Source organism: Haliotis asinina, chromosome 1 (assembly GCF_037392515.1).
Source record: "Haliotis asinina isolate JCU_RB_2024 chromosome 1, JCU_Hal_asi_v2, whole genome shotgun sequence".
NCBI classification, from domain to species: Eukaryota; Metazoa; Mollusca; class Gastropoda; order Lepetellida; family Haliotidae; genus Haliotis; species Haliotis asinina.
In genome coordinates this window covers 13,948,257-13,959,427 of record NC_090280.1, presented here as the reverse complement: position 1 = coordinate 13,959,427, position 11,171 = coordinate 13,948,257, and the positions used below count along the sequence as shown (strand labels likewise).

At 39.7% G+C, this 11,171-nt stretch overlaps 1 pseudogene; it reads right to left on the bottom strand.

Annotated features, from left to right (window-relative positions):
* Positions 1 to 713: 713 nt before the first annotated feature.
* Positions 714 to 8,707, bottom strand: LOC137294911 (protein turtle-like; annotated as a pseudogene).
* Positions 8,708 to 11,171: the final 2,464 nt, after the last annotated feature.

Genomic DNA, 11,171 nt, shown 5'->3' with positions numbered 1-11,171 from the left:
AATCATACCTTGAGTGTTTCGCATTGCGTCTGATTGTGATGGTCCTTTACTCTTGAAACAAAATGGCTTTCAGTTACGGAAGTAGTTTATTTCATATATTGTGTGTACACGTGCATGTTGTAATTTTTCGACCACGTCTTGTCACGGGTGCGCTTGTGGACGGTACATGAAACACAGACAAGGTCAAACTTTATGGATGAACCACTTCTTCGTTCGTTCACCCGAAGAAAAATGTTGTTCATATACATAGTTTGTCCTCATCTGATTCACCAACATCTACATATGCCACTCAGAGAAGTTACATGAAATATACTTAAGACAGCTGCTGAAACATCTTAACAAGAAGTCATTACGTGATTCTTACGTGAACATTCTTGAGATGATAACAATCTAAAGCACACGATAACAGTTAAAAATAATGCAATATATCCTTATGATTGTTTATACACTGGTATCTGAACGTTGGTTACCATGCAACGAGCAGTCGGTACTGTGTAGTGTGTATTTATATCCAATCTTGAAATATAAACAGAATTATAAAAGAGTTAATTTTGAATAAGTAATATCTAAATAATGTTAAACCTTGGGAAAGGATTATGTAACAACAATAACAACGAAAAGGAACCAAAAGATATCCATAATTAACTGATCTGCTTTACATGTAGTTATTACACCCTGAGATATTACCCGCAAAGAAGACCTACCCGGTTTCCTTAAAACACTTGAGAGACTACCTTGACGGTGACTGCACTAGCTATTAGGAAAAGCACACCGACAGATATACCTGCTATGACGGCTGGATCTGAAACAAGATGAAACATGACGTCTCCTTTGCTTAGATATAATTATTGTAGCCGTAAGTACGTGTCTTTTCATTTTCCAGCCCCAAAATTATTAATTAATTATTGTTAATTATTAAATGTCTATTTATTACAGTCATGTTGCTATTATAATGAGGCTGCTGGTAGTCATAAACATGAATGGGAGAATATATGGATGTTTTTCATAAGGAACTTAATGTTTCTGAGGATGCGCTTCCCTCTACATATTGCTAATCATCAACCAGCGATACATAACTGTAGGCGTCCCTTGTTAAGTTACCAGGTTTGTTTTCTTATCACTTGTGTAAATCTTACGTAACAGGTGTACTAGTATGAGGCTCTTTCGTCACGATATGGTTGACATATTGCCGATGTGACTACAATGTAAACTCACTCACTCACTTTCATAATTTCTTTGATGGGCATTTTAGGATTTGTTAAGAATGATGACTATTTTTATGGATAAACAACTTCTTTTATTCTATGAAAACGTGACAACGACATTAGAATATATGTCGCCTGTCACAGAATAAATGAAGTTGAAAGTCCATAAGTATTGTAACCATTATTCTACGCTTACTTACATAAAAATACGGTACTTGTGTCTTAGCATTCAACCACCTGATGAAGGAATACGCATGTACTCCTGAATGTTGGGTACCTCACGCTAAAGACGTTGAAGTTATCATTGTTGACTGAGTGATACAGTTCACAGATGAATATGCATATAAAGTGCCAATAACTAATTCTTGCATTTACGACAAAGCGACCACATGAATCGTTATCATGCCTTGTAACTGTGATTCTGTCCTCCCCTCAACAGGCACAGTCTCCGTAAATGTTCCTTGCAATGATTCTCACGTAGAATGTCGTGGCAGAATCGAGATGATTGAGAACAGCACGGCGGTACTTCCCTCTTCCTGTTTCTTCGAAAGACCCTCCCTCAACCCAGTGTCTCTTGTCTTTGCTGTACTCAACAGTAAAGATCTGAACCGACCCTCCATTGAACTCCTGTTTCCAGGCGATGATCATTGATGACGAATCCGTACCATGTACTGTGACATCGGAAGGTGCAAGGGGAGCCTGTCGTTGGAAATACGTATAAACTCATAGTGGAACTTACTTGTGGCATTTAACATATTTACATATAGAAAGTTAAATCTCGTGTTGACTCTTTATGTGCTAACTGTATGGGTTCACGTATACATTACCTTGTCATACAAGAGAAAGAGATTCCACACTGCTGCCCACGGCGTTGTTTGCGTGAACCTGGTACAAACCGAAATCTTCTTCTTGTAAGTTTTTCAGGTTTAGAGTGGATGTCACTGTGAAGGGCGAGGTACTAGTCTTTTCAGACAAGGATGATAGATTTTTGTGGTAATATCCCCCTGGCCTCTTCCAAAGGATTGTTGGACGAGGATATGATAGGATTGTCATCGAAAGTATGACATTGCTACCGTGTGATGACACGTATTTGCGGTGTAGAGGGGACATCTCATCGGGTCGGGGCGAACCTTGAGTTGGAAAGAGGATACTTGTATAGGATACAGTGAAACTGTGGATTGTCTAGACTAAAGAACTACCTCTGCTATTTGGTCTGAACTAACTCACAGTAGTTGATTTACTTTTGTAAAGGACATTCGTTATGCCCAGTGTCAGTTTAAGAACTATTGTAAACCAAAAGTCACTGTGTTCTGTAATCTGATTGGTTGAAAAACATGATCAAACGGTGTTAGATTCCCGGAAACTGCAAGACTATTCACTGCGTATTGACCTCGCAAACAGTTGTTTTGTTGACTCATCAACAGTGGTGACGTCATTCAAATCATATTGTGACGTAAAGTCAGAATGACGTCACAAATGAGCAACTCCAGACGCAACCATGGGAACCAGCTGAAACGTCCTGTTGATGACACTTCACTGCTGTACCCGTACTCGATGTAAACGAGTGCAGACAATAAAACCCTTTGGTTTACTTTTCTGTTTACAATGTCGATAAACATCATGTGTTGGCCAATTTCCGGGTGTTATTGAGTATTTGAAGCACGGGAATGCATTTGGAACCGACGGCGTCAATTCAGGAATGTTACCATTAAAGATATGATTATATGCTTATTTTGTACAAAGATTTGTGAGGGTCTAGTGACAAAAACACCCATTACTACTGAAATCAGTGGCTAGTATCTGGAATCAGCATTGCCATCAGGCATCCTCACACATTAGCCTTCAGCAACACATGCTTGCCATAAAGGCGACTATGCTTGTCGTAAGAGGCGACTAACGGGATTGGGTGGTCAGCCTCGTTGACTTGCAATTGGTTGACACATGTCATCGGTTCCCAGTTGCGCAGATCGATGCTCATGTTGTTGGTCACTGGAATGTCTGGTCCAGACTCGATTATTCACAGGTAGCGAACATATGGCTGGAATATTGCCGAGTGCGGCGTAATGCTAAACCCACTCACTCCTCACACATCAGCCATTATGCTCCCTTTATAAAGTGACTCCACAGAGGGTAACGTCTTAATTCTTTGCTGTATGTACTACGCGCTATCCGGTTTGTTTTAACGGTTTCCTCTTGTAAGAAGTGTGCTACTCATCGTCTGTGATCCGGTGAGAGTCAGATCTCACTACAAGGACTGAGGGTGCTGGTAGCTGTACACACATATGCCCGGTATTCTAACAATGATACTTACACTGTACATCCACTGTCATCTCCCAAGACTAGGACTGTAATAAAGCTGTCCCCACACACGAACTGAGGGTGTAGGTAGCTGTACACATATGTCCAGTATTCTAACAATGATACTTACACTGCACATCCACTGTCACCTCCAAAGAGTCAGATCTCACTACAGATGGTCCCACACAAGGACTAAGAGTGTTGGTAGCTATACACACATGTCTAGTATTCTAACAATGATACTTACACTGCACATCCACTGTCACCTCCAAAGAGTCAGATCTCACTACAGATGGTCCCACACAAGGACTAAGAGTGTTGGTAGCTGTACACAAATGTCTAGTATTCTAACAATGATACTTACACTGCACATCCACTGTCACCTCCAAAGAGTCAGATCTCACTACAGATGGTCCCACACAAGGACTAAGAGTGTTGGTAGCTGTACACACATGTCTAGTATTCTAACAATGATACTTACACTGCACATCCACTGTCACCTCCAAAGAGTCAGATCTCACTACAGATGGTCCCACACAAGGACTAAGAGTGTTGGTAGCTGTACACAAATGTCTAGTATTCTAACAATGATACTTACACTGCACATCCACTGTCACCTCCATAGAGTCAGATCTCACTACAGATGGTCCCACACAAGGACTAAGAGTGTTGGTAGCTGTACATACATATATCCCTGCCTGTGATCTCTGTATGTTACGGATGGTCAGAGTAGATCTTGTCTGAGGAGTAAAATGGGCATGGTTTTTCCTTGTCCATTTCATCGTTGCCAAAGGATTTGAATCGACAGAACAGGCCACACTGAGATTTTGGAATTCTGTTACAGAGGTTGACGTAATAACCTGCACCGTTGGGCCGTCTGAAAGTAAATTGGGCAAAATGTTATTTGTTTGTGGTTTAATTTGGAGTTACTGGAGTGGCACTGTCCTGGTTTGTTTCTTACCTCAGTTATCGACAGCAGTCAGTTATCATAAACAATCATTCATCTAAGAAAACCCCATTATCCTGTGGAGTACCTCAAGGATCCGTTCTAGGACCAGTGTTGTTTACACTTTCCACCAGAGATCTTGGAGATGTAATCAGTACACATGATGTGAGCCACCACTTCTACGCAGATGACACTCAGCTGTCTGATTCATGCTATCCCAACACTGCAGAACAAATGTGTGAGCGACTGTCAGAGTGTACTGGTGATGTAAAGACATGGATGACGACAAATTTGCTCAAACTGAATGAGGCGAAGACCGAGGCGTTGCTTGTCGGCACTAAGAAGAATCTTCGTCACGTGATGACCAACTCACTCACAGTTTGCAACATTGTCATTCCATTTTCGAAAACGGTTAAAAATCTTGGGCTTCATCTAGACTCTGATCTCTCTATGAAAGCTCATATAAACACAGTTTGCAAATCCTGTTACTTCCATTTACGAAACATTAGCAGCATTAGAAGCTCCCTTACTACACCAGCAGCTCAAGCCCTAGTGCGATCGCTTGTTCTTTCTAAGATTGACTACTGCAATAGCATATTTTATGGACTTTCTGAAAAACTTCTGTCAAAACTCCAAAAAGTACAAAACTCTGCAGCACGACGTGTCTGCAAAGTTCCCACAAGGATCCATGTAACACCTGTCCTGGAAACCCTGCACTGGCTACCAATTAGAGCCAGAGTTGAATTCAAGGTCCTGAGTCTTGCCTACCAGTGCTACCATCATACAGCTCCAGACTACCTAGTTGAGCTAGTCACCAAGTACAATCCTTCTAGAATGTTAAGATCAACAGACCAACACCTTCTCATTGTTCCCAGACAGAAATTACAGGCATTTGGATTTCGCTCATTCGGCTATGGTGCTCCACAGTCATGGAATCAACTCCCGATTGAACTCAAAATGTCTCCCTCCATTGACTCATTCAAAAGTTCACTCAAAACTTATCTTTTCAGAAAATATTACAATGTATAGCTTAAATTTCCTCAGATTGTTTTTCACCATCGTTCCAGCATAACCTCTGCCTTGCTTTGTAAATATTTGCTTGGATTCATTCAATGTAGCGCTTTGAGCATGCTTTATGAGTGGAGTTCAGCGCATTATAAATACACATATTATTATTATTAATGCATGCTTAGCTATAATCACTGAAACAAAGTATGTATCACGCAGATACCGTCACATTTTCCTTTTAACATTGAAACTAACAGAAAGTATGTTTCAAACATATCCCAACCACAAAACGTTATTGTTTTATTGGCATACTTGATATGCATATATCTTTAAATTATCATGAAGATAGTGTGGGGGACATGTCTTCTTGTTCAAAGCGAAATACAGATTGAAATGTCATTTAATGCATCGAGAAAATCAGCCCATGACAACCATTCGATGTAAGGTATTCCTGCCTAGCACATGTGCTTACGCGCATTCATCTCACTTGAATAATATTAAAGTGTACTTCTTAATGTATTGTTAGTTACATAAACAAATGCATCTTCCAATAACTCTTTGAAGAAGCTCTTTGTTACCTACATTGTACATCTACAAAAACAGGTGATGAAGTGTCCGACACACGCCTCGCAATACACGCTGTTCCTGGTGATAGGACTGAGGTCTAGCACTCTCCCCGTTGCCGATGGAATTGTAACACCCCGAAACGCCCAAACATATGACGATATCCGATCTCCATTTGATGACGTCGCTTGACATGTGAATCTGACATATTACTGCCCCACAAAAACAAACTCTATAAGGTCGGCAACTGGTAAACCCGGTAATTATGGTAGCTCTCGGGAGATAGTCTAAACCAGAAGAAGTTACATTGGACAAAAGATGAAAGATGTATGGCTTCATGTCCTAACATACTCATATAGTGAGTGGGTTAGTTGCTAGTAGATACATAAGGTTTATGGAAGCAGTGAGTGCACTAAAACAGTGTAAGGCATTAAGGTGCACCTACATCTACAATACACAGTAGCACGATGAGGTCACTTGTTTAATTCACTGAAAGTGGCAATTTTGCGTGAAAATGAGCCAAGTACATATGCAATTTGCCCAGTGTGAAAACGATTCGTCCGAATCGATCCAACACTTGGACGGACGTTGGGAACGTTAACGTTCAACGTTTGTAAGGCGTGGCATGATATTACTTGGTTGTGACCTGTAAATGATCGAGTGTGGACCAGACAATCCAACAGCAACGTTAACGTAACGGGAATACGATGACATCTGTCAACCCCGTCGGCAAGCGTGACCACCCTGTCCCGTTAGCCAAGAAGCATTCAGAAAAATGCATGAAGCAGGATGATTATGCCAACCTGTCCGAGACTCCCTTCTAGAATAGAGAAAGGCTACAATCAACCAGTGGGATATTGTAATGTACAATATCTTTCATAAAAACATGGGAACCGTACCTGACGACCGCACCGGTATCGAACAGGTACAGATGAGTACAAATGCTAAAGTCGATATATCTGGGAATCTGAAAAAGAAGAGAACTGCGTTTTTAATCTTCCCAATCCTTACTGATTTAATAAATGTTGACTGACAGAACTTTCTATGACAGATATACACATATACACACAACACACAAACACGGACAGACAGACATAAATACACACACACACACATCGACATCCAGACATTCATCCATCCACAACGTAGCTATGTGGATCTCTCTCTCTCTCTCTAACATATACACATATACACATACGCTGTCACAGCGTATAAACAATGTTACCTGGCTTCCTTTCTCCATGTTTTATTGCTCATCTCAATTTATTGGTCTTCTCTACAGTGAGTCTGAAGCTCCGTATATAATTGTAGATCAGGAAATGAGTACCCAATGTTATTTGATGACATTGTATGCTACACGAATGTTCTACATGCACCCTCTTTTGAGTAACGTACCTTTGTTATATTCCCAGTGCCCAGGCTGTACTTACTTACAGCAGGTTCATCTTTCATACATTGTGTACCCATTAAGACCTCTTACACAGACGTTCGTAGACGTAGACGGATCTTGTAGCTTGTTTTCGAGAGCAACCATTTTCTACTCAGAAAATAATCGACAAGTAAAAATTTTAGAGATAAAAATACATGAAATATTCCAGGCCTCGTCGGGAGTTTTCTGATATATACCTTCTCGTAAGGGACAAGATAAACACGCCACTATGCAAATATCTGGTATACACATTACCTGTAATGTTAATGTTAATGTAATATGTAGAAGCCTGGACTCGCATTACAACTAAGTTCCTTGTTTCTTGTTGCTGCTTTCTTTTTCTACATATGGTGGGGAGGTTTTGTCAAAGCTGTCAGCAAAAACCGATATTTTCAGTAAAATCTGTTTTCCATGCTCACTATCTTTGAGAGTCGCAAGTCATATGTAGGTAAATAAATTTTGAAAAATATTTTACTTTCGTTTTTAAAATATAAATAATTTTATTTTGCGTTGCTGAATTTGAAATAAATAAACATCATGGACATTGTAAAAAGAAATATTTTCACAGAAGAACTGAATAAAATAAACATTTGTTGGTTACAATTGTACAAAGTAGCCGCGATCTTCGTACTGACATCAATGGCATTTTATAGGATATGTGGTTCGGGAAATATCTTTTTACTTCTATCCATTTATATATTCTTGTAACTACAACATTCATTGTATAAGGATTATTATTAGATATTTTTTTGTTTCTGTGAATCCTTCAATCTTACATTTTGCCTAACATTGTACTATTACCCCAAAAACGTTTCAATAATAATTTGGATTTAATAACTTTTTTCCAGCAATGACTAAGTTTGCAATATGTTTACCACTGGATCATCTTGCCTAGGCTCAAAGGTTTGCACAGAATTATAATCACATGGGCATATTTGTTTAGCATTTTAGGCATATAGTGAGATCGACACCATTTGTGAGTTGTGAGAATATTTACTCTATTTAAGTGCTGAATGAGTTATCTACCCTGTTGAATACTGAATGAGTTATCCACCATTTTGAATGTTGAATGACTTGCCTGCATCAGTGAGTACTAAGGACTGAGTCAAGTACCCCAGTTAGAGCTAAATGAGCTACCTGCCCTGAAGAGAACTGAAGAGTTGCCTACCCTGCTGTGCTTTGTAGATGGAGCTGTTGGAGAGCGGCTGCATGACTTCCTGCTGCGGGTGGTGATGCAAGTTGGGAAACCAACGACATGCCTGACAGTGGATATACAGTTGATCCCTGTAGAAACAGATCAGCATGTAAATCATATCACACCAGATACAGCAAGTACTTAAGTTATTCTTAAAAACAACTACATGATGTAAACTGTGGTCTGAATGACACTCAAATATTTACTCATAAGAGTCATTGAAACTCTTTAAGTCTTCTCTTATATCAGTCAGTTAAAAGGTATTTAAGGCAGATTTATAAAAGAATCTAAGCATAACGAGGAAATCAGGGTAAACTTGTTGAAGACATTTGTCTCTTTGGTGAAAACCATGAACACTGGATGGACAGTCTAAGCATACTTTGTCTCAGTGTATTTGGTTACACTACACCACTGAGTCTAACAAAACCTAGTAAAAGGTCACGTCAGGTAACCTTTGAGCAACCAATGACAGTCCAATCAAATGCGAGACGGTTAAATAGATTTAACCAATCAGACAACGGCTACTATTTAGGGATTGGAGGGACTTTCAAAATATTCAGGTCACCGACACAGATCTCTCAACAAACAAAAATCAGCATATAACACAGTTATTTGACCTGCAGTATATACGCTTTGGGGTTTCTGATGACATGGTTACCATTAGCTAATATTTCCGCAAGATAACGTCCTTGAATATTGTAAAAAACACTATTTTCAGTGACTGTTTACTCACCGTTGTCACGGCTGTATGTACGTGTGTGCATCACCCGGAAGCGATTGTACGCTAAATAGCATTCGGAATCGTTCGGGTACGAATCGTTTCGAGATGAAAAGTTCAATGTGCAAATGTGCACTTTCGCGATTTGGTAAGCTGTGTTCTGATTGGTCAATCTCAAATGTTACCTAACGCGACCTCCCATAAGGCTTTGTTAGACTCAGTGGTGGAGTGTAACGAAAAGTACTGAGGATAAGTTTACTTAGACTGACTGGATGGATGAGGTCAAATAATCTCTCCTTGAAACCAACATATCCAGATGCTGCAAATTCAAGATATACAAGACTGGTATCCCTCAGCCTCTTAAACAGGTACAATGAAAAGGGCCGTTGCAAAACAAACCTAAAAATTAGCATGCAAATAAAACTGTTTTTATTTGAAACAGTCAGGTCATTTCTCCCTTTCTTTTCTACAAGAAACCATCTACAAAACAGTTCTGCAAGATTAAAAAAGCAATACTAATGAAAGAATTGATGTCTATGACCAACGGGAGATAACGACCTGCAAGCAAAGCTGATGAACGTTTCAAGCAAATACTGTTTGTATAGTCAAACAAAATATCATTTATGTAAAACAGTAAGTTATGTAAGATTTCTGTACTAGCTTATACACAGTGATCAGTGTTGAAAATCTCTTGTCATGTCTTGTACTGTAATGGTTTTGAGGGTCCTTGGATGCTAACAAATCCTGAAAACCAACCTTAAGTTAGTCGCTGCTTAATGTGAAAGCTGTTTGATTACTGGACAAAAGACTGTTTTCTTGTAATAAAGATTATTTTCTCATAATACTGTCTGCATATGATAATGGAACAGGGATTTGGTGTCCAAACTGACTGTCCAGTCTGCAGTTAAAGCAAATCTTCTCTTACTAGCATTGTTCATAAGTGATATAAATTTAAGGAGCACCTTTAGAATTCAGCACCACATTTTGTTGTGAGGACATTCCCAGCCGTAGGTCACATGTCAGTGAGACAGGCAACCAGTTTGTGAGAACCCATCGGACGCGAACCCGCGACCTTTGGATTGTTAGTCCGACAGCTAACCGACTGAGTTACATCAACGTTGTTGCACCGTGTGCAAATTTAGCTAGTCATTCCTGTGACGTCACGGAAATGAACGGAATGAGTCGAATTGGTTGCGGACTATTACGAAGGTTACGGGTAGACTTGGTGCCTCGTGCTTTCAATCTACTGACGGTTGCCGAATGGTCCCGATATCATTTGGCACGATCGTCCTATTCCGTAATCTACAAGATACCATGCTGTGTTGAATCAGCCGATATGGTTTGAACTGAAAACGGTTGTTGACGTTAGGCGTCAGACGTTGATTTCAAGGTGCATGCATGAATGGTGTTCTTGTATAAAAATCATTGTGTGCTTTCGTGACAGGAAAGTGTTGTAGGGAACACAGAAAGGATAATGTGAATCGCGCTAAGGAATGAGTGAGACATGGGCATGTTTGGTGAGTTGGACTTCGAATTATTATTGAAAATATGTAGATCTAGAGGTGAAAGTTGCTGGAGGCCGATTTCCATCAGTCCAAAATTTCGACATTAAACCATTTCATCGTTTATTTAACTTCTGACGTTTTTGGTCTCCCGTCTTTCTTTGTGAACAAAGTATTAAAAATGGAAAAGGAAAACAATTGGTACTCATGCATTTACCTACTACATTGCATTAGGTCCCTAACCCTAAACTTAAAACCTAAACCTAAACCTTGGAATAATTTTAATAAATAGAATACGCTCACCGA